Source organism: Dipodomys merriami, unplaced genomic scaffold, assembly GCF_024711535.1.
Source record: "Dipodomys merriami isolate MVZ:Mamm:240054 unplaced genomic scaffold, mDipMer1.0.p SCAF_574, whole genome shotgun sequence".
NCBI classification, from domain to species: Eukaryota; Metazoa; Chordata; class Mammalia; order Rodentia; family Heteromyidae; genus Dipodomys; species Dipodomys merriami.
In genome coordinates, this window is record NW_027206151.1 from 644,987 (window position 1) to 662,469 (window position 17,483).

At 47.3% G+C, this 17,483-nt stretch overlaps 1 long non-coding RNA gene and 1 pseudogene across 1 annotated transcript; one reads left to right on the top strand and one right to left on the bottom strand.

The window, feature by feature from the left end:
* The first annotated feature begins 492 nt into the window (after window positions 1–492).
* On the top strand, window positions 493–16,339 carry LOC138812989 (uncharacterized). Its single transcript, XR_011367674.1, has 3 exons — window positions 493–971; window positions 14,589–14,691; window positions 15,121–16,339. It is a non-coding gene; the product is annotated as an uncharacterized lncRNA (long non-coding RNA).
* Window positions 3,910–4,866, bottom strand: LOC138812978 (olfactory receptor 2B11-like; annotated as a pseudogene).
* Window positions 16,340–17,483: the final 1,144 nt, after the last annotated feature.

Consider the following 17,483-nt stretch of genomic DNA (forward strand, 5'->3'; position numbering starts at 1 on the left):
GGTGCTGGTCACGCTCCCGCCAGCGTGGCCACCTCCCCGGATCTTCAGGCCGCGGCCCCGGGTGGGGACCCGCCGTCTTCTCCACGACTGTCCCCACCCGCGGCCCCGTCCTGCAGGGAGATCCGCTGCGACACGGCCGCCGCTGGAGCCCAGGCCGGGAGCAGCCGCGCGGGGCCCAGCGGGCCGCGGGGTGAGCGCCACCGCCGACGCCGCGGGCCGGGCCTCACGGTGGCCGCCGGCCTCGTGGGCCGGTCTGAGGCTCGGCCTCGGCCTCCTCCCGCCTCAGCGGCCGCGGGGCCGGCGTCAGCCGCAGGTGTCCCCGGCCTCGGCCTCCTCCCGCCTCCCGCCGCCCCCTCTGGGCCAGGCCCCGGGGCTGCCTTGCCGGCCCAGGCCCGAGCCCACCCAGGCTACCAGTGCCAGAGGAGAGCTCAGGTCAGCTTTGTAAAGAATGCTTAGCTCTTGTTCCCCATCTGTGACCCTAGTCCCAAGGAAGCAGGGAAGGGTCCTGGTTAGCAGCGAGCAGGAGTCCCAGAGTGTGTAGGAACCGGTGTGCAAGAGGTCAGCGTCACACAGAGTGGAAAAGCAGTGTGTAGGAACCGGTGTGTAAGAGGTCGGCGTCACACAGAGTGGAAAAGCAGAGTGTGTAGGAACCGGTGTGTAAGAGGTCAGCGTCACACAGAGTGGAAAAGCAGTGTGTAGGAACCGGTGTGTAAGAGGTCAGCGTCACACAGAGTGGAAAAGCAGAGTGTGCAAGAGGTCAGCGTCACACAGAGTGGAAAAGCAGAGTGCTGTAGAAGAGCTCACAGCAGTGCCCAGGCCTGATTTGAAGCCCCAGTATCAGCATAAAAAAAAATATGAAGTAAAACCAGAAACAGAACAAGTATGGCTGAAGAGGTCCTAAGTGCCTAAGTCTATTACCGCCAGAGGGTGTGAAATAAGGTACTGGAGAGGATCCACTGAAATGCTCCAGGGTATGTATTCATATACAAGATGTAACATGGAAGATAGGCGTCAAGGAGCTTTTTTCTTTGTTTTGCTTTCTTCCTTTTTTTCCTTTCTCTTTCTCTTTTTTCTCTCTTTTCCTCTTTTTACCTTTCTCCTTTTTTTATTGGTCAGAGATCAGTACTCAAACTCAGTATCTGAGGCTTGCTTTTGAGGTGGCTGGCAACCATCCAAGCCCTCTTTCCCTCAGTCTCATTGGCCTCATGAATCTTCACTTTCTTCCTGGGAGGCATGTGGTCCTGTTGCCTTCCAAGGATCCTTCAGCTGGACACATCCTGAGAGGTGAGGGCTAATTAGGGCTCCAGTCCAAAACGATTTCCTCACCTGGCTTTATTTACTCAGACACTTAATCCTACCTACACAGGAAGCTGAGTTGTGAGGATGGTAGTTTGAAGGCAGAATGTTGAAAACAGAAAAGAAGGTCATCCTGGTAAACTTAGAGAAAGAGTAGAATATCATCAGTGTAGGCTTGACTTGCAGCCCCTAGGTCCACTTGACTGCCCATCTGGCAGCTTGGCTTGGATATCTCCACTTTTCTCAAGTGCCAACCTGGCTGTGACCCAGCCTTTAGTCTCTCAGCATCCCACTCTTACTCTGAACCCCAGAAGGCTTGGCACAGCGACTGCCAGTGACACCTACAGAAGCTGGAGTAAGGGCGTCATTGAGGGAGCTGTGGGCCCTTGGGGCTGAGTGCTGATGGCGCTGACCTTGTCGTAGCTGCGGAGAGGACACCACTGCCGCCTGGGTGCTGGCTGTGAGGCGGCCATAGCTGATGGCTTGGGCCCCGTTCACTCCTTGCACCACGTCCGTATGTGGCCATGGGCTTTTGAGGGCACTGTGGGCCCTGGGGCCTGAGGGATGCTGCCATTGCCCTTGTTGCCACAGCTGCCAAGGGGACACTGCTGCTGAAAGGGCTCTGCCCATTAGGTGGTCATGTTTGATGACTCTGGGCCCCATTTCACTCCCTGCCACCCTGTGTGGCCATGCCCTTCGACCTCACCATGTGTGGCTCAGGCCTGGTAGGACCACGTGGTGGTAATGTGGGGCTGAGGGCTGCTTCCATACATCACCAGCTATCTCTATTAGCAGCTGCTACCCAAACATTGATATGGATACAGCCATTTCTAAAGTTTCCTAGGTTCTTGCTCTCTCCCCTATCCTCTGAGCCTGGCTGTGGGCATCCTGTGCATCCTCAGGTGCCTGGGGCCTAGGCCTGCACTGCCACAAGGGGTCTGTTGGGGCTGCAGGCTGATTGCATCACCAGTGCAGCCATAAAAACTGTCTTGAGGTCACTGCTGCCAGAGTGCTAGTTCCCGGGTATCTCTGTCTGAAATCGTACTTGCCCTGCTGTTTGTCCTCATTCTTCCGTAAGGCAAGGAGGGGGCATGGCTTGTGACCTCAGCCATGCCCTGTGCGGAGAGTAACAGTGACCGCCAGTGTTCCTTGAAGCTGGGCTGCCGGGGCACAGTCCTGAGGGCAGTCTTGTCTCAAATCCCGGTGTGCTCTGCTCTGGACTCCCTACTCCACCACGAGGCACGGAGCTTGTGAAACAATCGTCACCAATCAACCCTTGTGAGGACACTGAGGCCAGGGTACCTGTCCAAAGGCATCCTCGCCAGAAAAGTTGGGGAGCCTTTCCCTGTCCATGTTCTCCTTGAGGGTGAAGAACACCCCTCTGAACAGTGCCCTGTGGCTGGCCCTTGGCCCTGGGGGTTGCTTCCCTCACTGTGGTTAATGATGAAATCATTATCCACCTTTGTGATTTCTTTTGGCCCATGTTAGTTTACTGATTGTTTTTACTATTTGCTGAAATATGCCTTTGAATTTCTGCAGTATTTATGTTACTATTTCAGTCGTACTGTTTATTTCTAGAATTTTTATTTGGTTTTTATTTTGTCTCTTTTATTTCCGAGTTACTCATGTGTAAGTTCCCTTTTACTCAGTTTTATTTTTCACAATTTCTTTACTCTGCTGTCTACTGCAGTGCAGATATAGTAAATGGATCATTCTCAAACTATGCAATTTATAAATTAGCATGATATTATGGTTGTCCTTCTAAAACTTATTGGTGGCTGTTGTTATTCCCTTACTGTACCTAATTTCTTTGTTGAAATCTGTAATGGTATGTTTGAATAGGGGAGAACATAGGTAGATATGAACATAGGTAGATAGGTAGATAGAGTGAACCTTCTATAGGAGGAAACTTGAATTACAGGAGAAAAGTCATCTATAATCACAAAAGAGGAAATGAATTCACTTAGTCACAATATTTTGAAAACATTAAACAGGGGAGTTTAAATCCATGGAAAAATGTGTAAGACTGTCTTTCAGTTTCATATTACTCATGTAGGAGTAATTGAAAAGGAAGAAAGCTTATAGAGAGGCAAATTGAGGGAGGAGAGAAGAAAAAGGAAGAAGAAAAAGGAAGAAGAAAAAGGAACCAGGTGCTGGTGGTTTACGCCTGTCATCCCAGCTGCTTAGGAGGCTGAGATCTGCCTGGGCAGCAAAGTCCGTGAGACTCTTTTCTCCAATAAACCACCAGAAAACTGGAAGTGGCACTGTGTCTCAAGTGGTATAGCCCTAGCCTTGAGCTGAAGAGCTGAGGGACAGCGCCCAGGCCCAGAGATCAAGCCCCTTGACAGACAAAAAAAAAAAAAAAGCCAGAAAATTAGAAATGAAATAATTCAATTAACTGAGTGATTTAAATCTATAAAAATGTATAGCCTATTAGAATTACATGTTCAAATTAGTGTAACTTGCAAATCACTGGCATTAGCACATGAGAGGTGAGATGTTTTGGGGATTTTCCAGGTTCTCAAATCTCTCAAAATGCTTGCTGCTTAGCTACTAATTCCGTAAGTATAAGATGCTCACTTGAATAGGTGGTGATAGCCTCATCTCAGATCTTCACCATCTGCAGAGCTTCCAGATCCTTGCCAGGAGCCTTCTGAGAGCTCCCTTCACATCCTTATTCCTCAGAGTGTAGATGAAGGGATTCAGGGTGGGGGTGATTATGGAATAGAAGAGAGAGGTAAACTTGCCCTGCTCCTGGGAGTATCTGGAGGGAGGCTGCAGGTACATGTAGATGGCAGGTAGGTAGAAGAGAGAGACCACCACCAGGTGGGAAGAACAAGTCCCAAATGCCTTGTGCCTTCCCGTGGAGGACTGGATCCTGAGCACAGCTCGGGCAATGAAGCCATAGGAGAGAAGGATGAGAGCTAGGGGGACAAGCACAAAGAAGCCCACCAGCACCGCTAGTGTCGTATCATTCACGGTCGTGTCAGCACAGGACAACTTGATCATGGCTGGCACCTCACAAAAGAAGTTGTTTAGCACCTGCCGCCCACAGAAGGGCAATTGTACAGTCAGAACCACTTAACCAAGAGAGTTGCCAAAGCCACTGAGCCAGGCCACAGCCACCAGCTGCTGGCAGAGAGAGCGGTGCATGATGATGGCATACCGGAGGGGCTCGCAGATGGCCACGTAGCGATCCAGGGCCATGGCGGCCAAGACAATGCATTCAGTGCACCCCAGCCAGTGGAAAATCGCATACTGCACTGTGCAGCCTCCGTAGCTGATGGTCTTCTCGGAGCTGCCCATGTTGAACAGCATCTGGGGTACCGTGGTGGTGGTATAGCAGAGGTCCAGGAAGGACAGGTGGCTGAGGAAGATGTACATGGGGCTGTGGAGTTGGGGATCCAGGCGGGACACCAGCATGATGGAAATGTTTCCCAACATTGCCAGAACGTAGGACACCAGGAGGACCACAAAGAGAGGCAGCTCCAGCCATGGTCGGTCAGAAACACCCAGAAGGATGAAGTCTGTCAGGGGACCCCCCGCGGTGCTGTGGTTGTCACTTCTCATGCCGAGGCATCTTCTGGTAGCGGTTAGGAGGCTCAAGCAAATAACTCGTGAGATAAATAGTGAAGCCTTTTTCTGGCGCCAGTGTCTTCCCTGTCTTCTTTCCAACCCTGTCTCACCTTCCTGACTTCTGTGAAGACACTGGGATGTGGAGCAGTCAGAAGCAAATCAGAACAGCAGCATGCAGTTCTTAGGTTTTCCTTTCTCTCTGATCTTAACTAAACCATGTAGTCTCTCAGAACTTCACTTTCTGCATCTGTTAAAATGAGGAAAACAAATCTGACTTCAGTGTCAGAATCTTGAAGATGGTTAAAGTCTTCATGTGATCCATACTACATGAGTAACAATTTTAAATAGTATTTCAGCCTTGGCTTAATCTTGACCCCACCCCTGATGACCTTCCTTGATAAGGTTCTGGAGCAGAGACTCTTCTTTTTTCTTTTCTCCCTCTCCCTCCCTCCCCTCCTCCCCCCTTCCCTCCCTCCCTCCCTCCCTCCCTCCTTCCTTCCTTCCTTCCTTCCTTCCTTCCTTCCTTCCTTCCTTCCTTCCTTCCTTCCTTCCTTCCTTCCTCTCTTTCTTTCTATACTGTTACTTGGGCTTTAATTTAGAACTTGGAGACTACTTTAGCTTTTTCACTGAGGACTAGTACTCTAGCATTTGAGCGAAATTGGTTAATTGGAGATATGAGTTTCACAGACTTTGCTTCCTTGACTGGCTTCAAATCTGAACCTCCCGAGTAGCTCGGATAACAGGCCTAAACCTGGCTTAGAATTATTTTCTAATGTGCCTGCCTGCCTTCCCGCCCACCCGCCCCACACATTTTCACTATAATCTATTCATCTTCACCATATCACTCTGTTTGCCCCCTTCCTTCTTCCCAAAACAATTTCAGCAGATTTTATTCCATTTTCACAGTTGTAAATGACTGATTAGTACAGTATTCATCGTCCTTCATCCTCTTGTTAGCCCAATGTTTTCCTGCTTGTACCCACTCACAGAATTTTTCTTTCCTTGCCCAACCTCATTTTGATCACCTGTTATCATTTTCTTTATGTTTTTTTCATATATACTTGAAATGTGTTACAGAGTTACTCATGCTCTTTTTGTTCTCCCTTCCCCTTTGCTTCTCAATTTGGTTTATGTGCTATATTTTCCATAGAAACAATTATAGTAGAATGTCAGCCATCAAGAAAGCAACCAGTTGGGCTGGGAAGTTGGACTGGGAAGGTGGCTCAGTGTTAGAGTGCTTGCTTGCCTTGCATGCATGATGCCCTGGGTTAGATTCCTCAGCACCACATAGGCAGAAAAAGCCAGAAGTGGCGCTGTGGTTCAATGTCATAGGGTACTACCCTTGAGCCGAAAAGCTGAGGGACAGTGCCAGGGCCCAGAGTTCAGGCCCTATGACCAGCCCAAAAAAAAAAAAAAAAAAAAACAACAACCAAAAAAACACAAAACCATGGGCTGGGAAGGTGGCTCAGTGGTAGAGCGCTTGCCTTGCATCCATGAGGCCCTGGGTTCCATTCCTCAGCCCCTTATAAGCAGAAAAAAGTCAGAAATGGCACTGTGGTTCAATGTCGTAGGGTGCTAGCCTTGAACTGAAGAGCTGAGGAACAGCGTCCAGGCCCAGAGTTCAGCCGCCAGGACCGACCAAAAAAGAAAGCAACCAACATCATATGCTTGTGAAGATGCAGAGAAACCAGAAACTTCATACCCTCTGGGTGAGAAGTACAGCCAATTTGTAAATCAGTATAGAGGTTCTTCAAAAGACTAAAAGTGGATTTTTCTTATGACCGGGTTATACCACTATTGAGCATATATCCAAATGAGTATAAATTCATACACAGAAAGACACCTGTCTACCCATGTTTATTGCTATGCTATTCATAATAGCCAAACAATGGTGTCAACTGAGACACCCAAAATGGTTGAGTTGATAAAGATTATGTACACACACATATACATATATAGAATATATACTATACATTTAGTGTATAGTATATTTTATATACTGTGAAATATTACATAATCACAAAAAGATGAAATTGTTTCATTTGCAGTAAAATGGATGCATTTGGAGAACATTATCTTGAGTGAGACAAACCAAATTCAAAACACAAAGTTATTGTATGTTTTGGATCATATGTAGAAGCTAGGCTTAAAAGACATAGCTATTTATAAGCATAGAATTTTTAACAAAGGAAGAAAGCTCTTGTGCAGTGTAGCAAATAACTGTTGGGGTTTAATAAAAAATAAGATGGCCTTAGAAATTAGTCTAGTGCTAACTGGTCTCACACTGGAGTGACATTTAGATTTCAGGTAGACTTTTTGCCAAGCAGCTGATCTCTTAGTGATAGAAAACAAGTGAATGTAACGTGTGGATACTGTCACTATCAAGACACCATGGCATTGCCTTCTGCTGGTTTGTGGCTTTGCTACAGAGCCCCTTTAGCTTCCAGCCTTCTACCTCAAGCCCTGCCCATTCTAATGGGAGTACTGTGCTCTTTGATAAACCTGAAAATAAATCCTACATGCAAGTAATTTATGGAGCTTCCCCCCCCCAAATTATTGACTTGGTGCTTTATCCACAGATTGTAAGACTTACAGAGATCTATTTCACTTAGAGGTTGCAAAAAGCAGATTTTCATGAGTTGCTATCTTAAAGAACTCAGTAGTTATTTAAAAATGACTCAAATCCTGGGGCTGGGAATGTGGCTCAGTGGTAGAGTGCTTGTCTTGTAATGCATGAGGCCCTGGGTTCAATTCCTCAGCACCACATAGGAAAAAAGCCGGAAGTGGCGCTGTGGCTCAAGTGGTAGAGCATTAGCCTTGAGCTGAAGAGCTGAGGGACAGCGCCCAGGCCCAGAGTTCAGGCCCCACAACCGGACCAAAAAAAAAAAAAAATGACTTAAATCCTAAAGTTTAAGTGGTTAAATGTAAATTTCCCTTTTCTTTCAGTAGTGTGAAAGTATATACTGTTTGCTGTAATGCTCTCAATATTCTTTTTTTGTTTTTTTTTTTTTTTGGTCCGGTCATGGGCCTGAACTCTGGGCCTGGGTGCTGTCCCTCAGCTCTTCAGCTCAAGGCTAGCGCTCTACCACTTGAGCCACAGCGCCACTTCCGGCTTTTTTTCTTTTTGCTTATGTGGTGCTGAGGAATCGAACCCAGGGCCTCAGGCTTGCAAGGCAAGCGCTCTACCACTGAGCCACCTTCCCAGCCCCTGCTCTCAATATTCTTGTGAAATAATCATTATACTTTCCCCCACTATTAAGAGTAGTTAAAGAGATTAGTTTTACAAATGGAATTTTGTCTCTAATCAAGATCTGTTTTAACACTGCAAGCTGTGACAGGGCACAGTCAGGTTTAGCACTTTTAGAAATTAGTTAATTAGTTTATATTTGTGGTGGTCCTGGTGTTTGAACTCAGAGCCTGGTGCTGTCCCTTAGCTTTTATTCCTCAAGGTTGATGTTCTATTATTTGAGCCATAGCCCACTTCTGGCTTTTTGGAGGTTAATTGGAGCTAAGAGTCTCATGGACTTTCCTGCTGGGTCTGTCTTCAAATCTCAGTCCTGAGAGCCTCCAAAGTTGCTAAGATTACAGGTGTGAGTCATTGGCCCTTGGCTCCTGTGGTCTTTCTTTTGTTTTTTGAGTCATGGGGCTTGAACTCTGGGCCTGGGCGCTGTCCCTCAGCTCTTCAGCTCAAGGCTAGTGCCCTACCACTTGAGCCACAGCGCCACTTTCCGTTTTCTGAGTGATTTATTGGAGATAAGAGTCTCTTGGACTTTCGTGCCTGGGCTGGCTTTGAACCGTGATCCTCAGATCTCAGCCTCCTGAGTAGCTAGGGTTATAGGTGTGAGCCACCGGCACCTAGCCTGGTGTGCTTTTAAAGCCCACTTTTTTATGGTATATATTAGGCCCATGTCTGCACTTGTCTGCATTCATGATGGTAATGGCAATGTGAGATTACGGTCTCAATGATACCCTAGGGGGTTATAAGGAGGTGGGTCTCTGGCCTGACTGGTTGTTGCTAACTCTACAGCTTCCCTCACTTTCTGACTTCACTCATTGCCTTGTCACAGCTTGCAGTGTTAAAACAGATCTTGATAGAGACAAAATTCCATTTGTATGTTTGTTTTTTTTGGTAGGTCGTGGGGCTTGAACTCTGGACCTGGGCACTGTCCCTGCACTCTTCAGCTCAAGGTGAGCGCTCTACCACTTGAGCTACGGCGCCACTTCCAGTTTTCTGGTGGTTTATTGGAGATAGGAGTCTCACAGTCTCTCCTGCCCGGGCTGGCTTTGAACCACGATCCTCAGATCTCAGCCTCCTGAGTAGCTAGGATTACAGGCGTGAGCCACCAGTGCCCGGCTACAAAATTCCATTTGTAAAACTAATCTCTTTAAGAACTCTCTAGGGGCTGGGAAGGTAGCTCAGTGGTAGAGCGCTTGCCTTGCATGCACGAGGCCCTGGGCTCGATTCCTCAGCACCACATAAGCAGAAAAATCTGGAAGTGGTATTGTGGCTCAAGTGGTAGAGCACTAGCCTTGAGCTGAAGAGATGAGGAACAGCGCCCAGGCCCAGAGTTCAAGCCTTCAAGCCCCATCTCTCTCTCTCTCTCTCTGTCTCTCTCTCTCTGTCTCTCTCTCTCTGTCTCTCTCTCTCTGTCTCTCTCTCTCACACACACACACACATACACACACACACACAGTACTCAATAGAATAGTGGGGGAAAGTATAATGATTGTTTCACAAGAATATTGAGAGCGGGCTGGGAAGGTGGCTCAGTGGTAGAGCGCTTGCCTTGCATGCCTGAGGCCCTGGGCTCGATTCCTCAGCACCACATAAGCAAAAAGAAAAAAGCCAGAAGTGGTGCTGTGGCTCAAGTGGTAGAGCACTAGCCTTGAGCTGAAGAGCTGAGGGACAGTGCCCAGGCCCAGAGTTCAGGCCCCACGACTGGACCCCCCCCCCAAAAAAAAAAAAAAGAATATTGAGAGCATTCCACCTACTCTACCACATGAAAAAGGAAATTCTTTGGAGTAGCACAGGAGTGGAAACACAGCTTTATTGAAAAGATCTAAGCATCTTTTAAAAACTCAATCTGAAATTCTACTTAGGGTTCTTGTCATCTAAGAAAACAGAAGGCCCTGGGCACCTGCCAAGGCCAGACCTAGATCACACCACAGACTCGATCCTAGGGAGGAGGCCTGGGGAAGCCAGCGTTTTAACTGATGCCAGAGGTGCGTCCTCATCCTAGCAGCAGTGGGAAGTACAGGATGTACTTGCAGCCCTAATTCAATAGCATGCTCTTTATTAGACAGAGGTTCTGATTAAAATAAATCAAAACATTAGCTGACAGAATGAGAGATTCTAACAGTGAAATCTCAACTCTTGTCTTCAATACTTGTCTGCTAAAATAAAACAAAAGCCTTTTAAAAAATCTGTCCTGGGGCTTGAACTCAAGGCCTAGGTGCTGACCTGTGCTTTTGTGCTCAAGGCTAGTACTCTTACCATAGCCACAGATCTATGTCTTGTCTTTTTCTAAAAAGTCATTTAGAGATAATAGTTTCACAGACTTTCTTTCCTGCCTGGTTGCAAAAGCTTTTATACTGCAGTTTTAGTTTCTACCTATTAAATTTTTTGAAAGTAAATATTGCAAAAACTAAACACAAGGTCCACTACTTCATAATGCAGAGTTTTTGTTTGTCCCAAGTCAAGGGCACCATGAGGGATTTACCTTGATGGATCCATGGCTTCTACAGAAGACTTGGTTTAAAGATGGAGCAGCCTGAGGCGTGTCTACTGGGAAGATACACTCTGCACATGTGGAGCATATATTAGGAAAGTGCCTCTTGTTGGTGTTCAGATGAGGCTACTGAGACGTTGTCCATACCTGACCTTGGCAGGCATTGAAAACTCATTCTAACAGTTGAGGTTCCTCACTGCAGGCCTGCTGGGGACATGCAGGGCTTTGGGGTTTTCCTGGTGTCACAGGTCTGGAGATTTTCTCTAAGTTGTGCTACTTGGAGATGGTATAGCAAGCAAACACACTTACACAGTGGAGATGACCTCTGAGGAACACAACGGGTCTTTCAATGACCTGCTTCCTGCTTATTTCAAAAGTATTCTGAGATTAAACTTGACCTTATCTTCTCCACTGTTTTCTAGGAGAGTTTTGCTCTTTTCCCTGAGAGACTGGGAGGAAAAGCTTATTTTCTGTTTGGGGATGTTTTCCCTGATGTTTTATTTAATTAGTGTCTAGGGGTTGGCTGATAATTGAGGCATTCTTTGATCCTGAAGTACTTGTAATTAATGAGCAAATTATACAAGAACAGAGGACCAGAAGAAATGGAGAAATGAGAGAGCATGAGACTTATTATTATTATAATAATAATTATTATTTAGAGCTGAGGAGCTAAGCACTGTGAATTCAGAGTGGAGGTTCAATGTGTTCAATTAGTGGTTGAGGTCTGAACTGACTTCAGGACTGAAGTCTATCACTCTGCAGTCTCAGAGCCTCTGGGCAGGTCATTAACTTCTCCAAGCCCCATTTGCATTTGCAAAATACAGGAGTTATTATATTTTTGTATGTGCCAGTACTGGGGTTTGAACTGGGAGCTTAGTACTATTGCTAATTTTTTTCTCTCAAAGCTGGTGCTGGTGGTTCATTCACATACTCCTACATACTCCTGAGGCTGAAATCTGGGGATCATAGTTTGAAGTCAGCCCAGGCTTTCTTCATGAAAGTCTTATGTCCAATTAACTATCCCTTGCCACCTCCTCCCCCCAATAAAAGCCAAAGGTGGAGCTATGGTTCAAGTGGTAGACCAGCAAAAAGCTCAGGGTTATTCCTCAGACCATGAGTTCAAGCCCCAGGACTGGCATATGCACGCGCGTGCGCGCACGCGCGCACACACACACACACACACACAGGAGCGCGCGCGCATACTGCCGCTCTAGCACTTGAGCCACATGTCCACTTCCAGCTTTTTTTTCTAGTTAATTGGGGATAAGAATCTTCCAGACCTTCCTGCCCAGTCTGGCTTTGAACAGTGGTCCTCAGAACAGCCTCCTGTGTAGCTAGGGTTAGATGTGTCAGCCGTCAGCACCGGTCAAGAACTGCTTTTGCCCTCCAAATCTGTCACGGGGATGCATGAGCTGATGTTTGTAACGCACTTGGAATGTTGACAGGTACAGAGAATACCACAGTCAGCTGCCTGTTCAGAAGGGGCAAAAAAAATCTTTGGTTAGCGGGGCGCTGGTGGCTCACGCTGTAATCCTAGCTACTCAGGAGACTGCCATCTGAGGATCACCGAGAACATGGTGACAACCACCAAGTGGGAACTAAGTGGGAACTGTAGGACAGCCCTAGCAATGAGGGTGTAGGAGATGAGCACCAGAAGGGAGCCATCACTGCAAAAGGGATGGCTCCCAAGGTCGAGGAGAGACAATTAACAAGTCAGCTGTATTAGGGCAGACACCTCACAGAAGAAGTCCATGGTGTGATGCCCACCGAGGGGAAGCTGGGGGTGAATGTAGTCTGTAGCAGGGAATTGGCGAGGACACAGCTCCAGACACACATGCCCAGGGATGCATGATGAGACTGTATCTGAGAGGATGGCAGATTGCCACATAGATCAAAGCCCATCACGGCCATCACTGCCAACAGTGCACATTCACATCGATCAGTCCAAGGGAAGAGGTAGGCTGGGTGGTGCATCCCCAGGAGGAAATGGACTTCTCTGGGCCCTAGAGGTTGGACAGAAGCAGCTGACAGTAGTGCAGGTGATGCAGAGTCCAGTAGGACAAGTTGTCTAGGAAGACAACTGGAGACTGGGCTCCATCATGAACAGAAGCATGGTGGAGCTGTTGCCAGTGAGGGTGAGGATGTGGGAGACCAGAAGCACTGCAAAGATGGGGAGCTGCAGCTATGTCTGCTCTGAGAAGCCCAGAAGGACAAATGTGTTGGGGAAAGATTTTCTCTTTCCATGACCTTCTGCTTTACACACATATAAATATATGTGTATATGTATGTATACATATATGTGTAAGTACAAACATACATATACATATATTACCAAGGAAAGAGATAAGTAGAACTTTTCTATTTCCATAACTCTATGACAATGACCACAAGTTTCCCAATCTATTGATAGGATGATTCCCTAATAGAATTCTTAAATATTGGGTGATTCTCTGTCATACTAACCTATGCTCTGCTTTGAAGTAGGGATAAAGTTAGTGTTGGAATGTCCCAAACATAACGGGTAATCTCTATACATTCAGTCAACTCTAATAACTTTACAATATTATTCCCTCTTGTTCTCTCTGTCTTCTATGTCCTTCCTATCTTTAAAATCCCCCTCCTGCCACCATTTTTATCTTCCAGTCCAAACTGCTCTCATGTCACATAAATGCATCACACAGTCTTTTTCTCTAGCACATCACGTCCAGGAAAATTATTAAGGGAATTCATAACCAGTGTTGTTTTATTTTCTCAGTTCAGTTGGATTAAAGATGTAGGTGGCTCAAATAGCAGATTTTAGTTTGAGAATGCTCAAGTAGCTACATAGTTATACAACTTTTTTCTTGTTGAAAGAGGCCATCAAATGAGACTTAACTTAGAGCCTTGCAGTTTCACTCAGGTATTGTAATATACAGGACATACCATTGAGCAAAACATGTTTATGTGTAGAATATTTAAGTGTACAGATTAGTGGTATTGTGTATTTGTATTGTTCTCCATCACTACCATTCAACTCTAGAATCTATCAGTCTAAGTAGTCCTAGTAAAATTACCTCCCTGTTCATTCATCCCTAACCCTAGATACTGTCATCCATCATTTCATTTTTAATCATCATTTTACTATATACGATTCAAACTAGTCTCTATACTTCAGAGAAATAGAATCACCCAATGTTTGTTATTTTTTTTCTATTGGCTTCTTACATATAAATAAGATCCAGATTCATCTATGTTGTGAAATAGGTATATTTGTTCAGAGAACATAGGTAGATACATTTACACTAAATATTCCCCAGTCAATGGAAAGAAAAGCTTCTGTAGCAGGAAGCTTGAGTTACAGGAGAAAAAAGTTATCTCTGATCACAGAAGAGGAAAAGAATCCATTTATTTTCTATAATATTTTGAAAACATTAAACTTAGGGACAGTTTAAATCTATGGAGAAAATGTGTAAGACTGTTTGAGTTTCATATTACACAATTGTATGAATAATTGAAAAGGAAGAAAGCAGCTTAAAGAGACAAATTTGGGCTGGGAAGGTGGCTCGGTAGAGTGCTTGCCTTGCATGCATGAGGACTTGGCTTTGATTCCACAGTACCACATAAGCAGAAAAAAGCTGGAAGTGGCACGGTGGCTCAAGTGGGAGTGCTAGCCTTGAGCTGAAGAGCTGAGGGACAGTGCCCAGGCCCAGAGTTCAGGCCCCATGACAAAAAAAAAAAAAAAAAAGACAAATTTCAGGGGTTGTAGAATAAAAATAGGAAAAAGAAAAAAGAAGAATGAGAAAATTAGAAATGCAATAATTCCATAAAGAGTGACTTAAATCTATAAAAAATATATGGCCTATTAGAATTACATGTTCAGAATCACCTTAACTTTCAAATCTGTCACGATGATTACCTGAGGTGGGATAGAGGATTTTTGAGGTTCTCAAATCTCTGAAAACACTTTCTGCTTAACACCATGACTGCTTCCTTTGGTCTCTATTCCAGGTGGCTTATCACTGAAAATGCAAGAGTCCTGTGGTTTACTCAGTTGGCTCAGCAATGGTCTACATCGACACGTGGAACAGATAATGAATGAATGCTGGCTGCGGTAGGCCTGCCTTCTCCCTCCAAGAGGGCGCTCAGAAGGGTGGGTAAGGGACTGTCTGCCACATCTCGACTTGGACGGCCTACGAGGAGGCTGTGAGGCCAGCATGTCCTCCTGCAGGCCCAGCAGGAGTGGGCTCTTGAGGACTCAGAGGGCATTTGGCTCTCTCCCATTCTGGGCAGGCAGCAGGCTGTCCTGAAAGTTCTAGAACTCTGACTTGGCAGCTGCTTCATGTGCACATTGAGTAAAGTTGCTGACTGTTGCTGGGCCTGGGCCTCCTGAGAAGGGTCACTCCACACTGGTCAGAGGCCCTCATGTGGATGGAGCAGAAGGCCCCTCGTCAGTCCTCACTCCTGTGGGGAGGAGTTCCTAACCTTAGCATCCTGACACCCAGCCTCTTTCTTCTCTTTCCCCCTTGTGGTTTTGCCCCAGGCCTCTCTGAGAAGCAGGGTGTGGATACACAGCCTGTTCCACCCTCCCCCCTTTAAAGGGCCAGCCTGGGCTCGGTGGACATGGGCGAAATGCCATGACCAGCTTGAATAGCCTCTTCACGAACCTTCCTGAGTCACGTTTCCCACTGAGTTCACAAGAGACATCTTGGCTGTTCCAAGCACAGGTGACCCAAGCGCTGGGATCCTGAGATCCAGCATCAGCAGCGTAGAGGCTCACCAGCTTCAGAACATCATACCTCTGTTTCTTGGCATAATTTCCCCTCTGGTCCCAGGAGGTGGAGAGCCGAGCCCGTGGATGCCAGACAGACGCAAGTGACCACCTGGCCATGGCTATGTCCTGTGAAGGGCCCTGCTTTCCATAAAACCCTTTGTGTGAACTTGGGGGAGGCACTGTGGTCTGGAGAGCGTGTGGAAAGAGTGGAACACTTGTGTGTTATTTCCCTAGTGTGGCTCTGACACACCACTGCAGACTGGGTGGTTTAGAGATCTGTGTTCACAGCTCTGAAGTCCAGCAGCATGGAATCAGTGTCTTCTGGGCCGCATTCCCTCAGGAGGTACAAGACACGGTGTGTTCTAGGTCTTCTCTCAGCTTCTGAGTCTGTGAGAGCAGGGTGACGTCTCTGCAGAGGATCATCCCTGGGTGCATTTCTGGGACCCAATTTCCCACTTTTAGGGGCACAGTAACAACAGGAACTGGAGTTGATCTCCTGCCAAGGCCTACTTCCATGTAAGGTCACATTCACAGGTACCAGGTGATGAGAGCATCCATATATGAACTTTGGGAGCACAACCCATTACAATGTTCCTGCCTCTGCCGGCAGCCTCTACCTCCATATTTGACCTCCCTATTGATGGGGCCCCCCATCTCCTTCCTGGCACCCGGCAGATCACTGCTGGCCGTGACTGCTGGGCCTGAGCTGACACTGTGAGAATTCACTGAGAGATGGTGTAGGGCGAAGGGTCTCCTAGACTGTGAAGGTCCCAGACTGTGTGAGCAAAACTAAACTGAGAAATCGATCCTTTACTAAAAACAAAGAGAGGCCATGAAGGGAGACCTTAAAGCATATTTCACATGGACTTCAGCCCTATGTCATACTCTGCCCAATTAGAACAGTGCCTGCTGTGCTGTGCATCCCACCCCGTGATCGATTGCCTCCTGCTTCAAGGGAGTCGATGCCTCGGTGTGCACATTGTGTATCCTCCTGTAGCTATCTCTGTAATAAAGCTCCTGTAGCTGTCTTTGTAACAGCCCCCAGCTTCAAGGATGCAGGGACATAGGACATTATGTTTCCGGAATATACAAACCCCAAGAGTAAGAATATCCACCTACTTTGTGTGGGGACCCCAAATTTGACCGCTAATTCAAGCAAGAATGATAGGTTAGTCCACACAGTTCCTAGGAGACAGACTGTAACCCACCGGCCACGGACATAAACATGCAACCCTTATGTCTGTGTTATAATCCTGTTGGCCACCTGTGCGTGGCCAGGCTGGACCACGTGGATGTTGCCTTTAAAAACCCTAGCTTGTGGGCCATTCGGGGTCGCAGTTTCAGCTCCTGAGTCTGTGCTGTGTCCTGGGCAGAAGTAGCTGCAGCTACAGGCTAGCAGGAGGAGTGGAGCACCGCAGGGGTGGGGCAGGAGCAGGAAGTGAGCAGTCCAGGGGCGGGGCTTGTGGGAGGCCAAGGGTCCTGAGGACAGTGCACACACCTAGAGCACCATCTGGTGGGAAGCAGTGGTCACTGCACCTCTCTGGTCCTGAGATGAGGAGGATCATGTGCAGGCCTAGAGCACCATCTGGTGGGAAACATTGGTCACTGCATTCCCTGGACCAGAGAAGAAGAGGCCGGACGGTACACACACTTAGAGCACCATCTGGTGGGAATGAGCAGTCACTGCACCTCTCTGGTCCTGAGACGAGAAGGATCATGTACACAGCTAGAGCACCATCTGGTGGGAATCAGTGGTCACTGCACCCCCTGGTCCTGAGAAGAAGACAATGCACACAGCTAGAGCACCATTTGGTGGGAATGAGTGGTCACTGCACCCTCTAGTCCTGAGACGACGAGGATCGTGTACACAGCTAGAGCACCATCTGGTGGGAATCAGCACTCACTGCACCCCTTGGTCTTGAGGAAAGGAGGACAGTGAGCATGCCTAGAGTACCCTCTGGTGGGAAACAGCCCTCATTGCACCCCTGGTCCTGAGAAGAGAAGCCAGGTGCTCACCTGTCTTGCGTGCCCTCCGGTTGGAATCAGCCATCACTGCACCCTAGGTCCTGAGGAGAGGACAGTGTGCAAGCCTAGAGCACACTCTTGCGGGAATCAGTGCTCACTGCATCCTC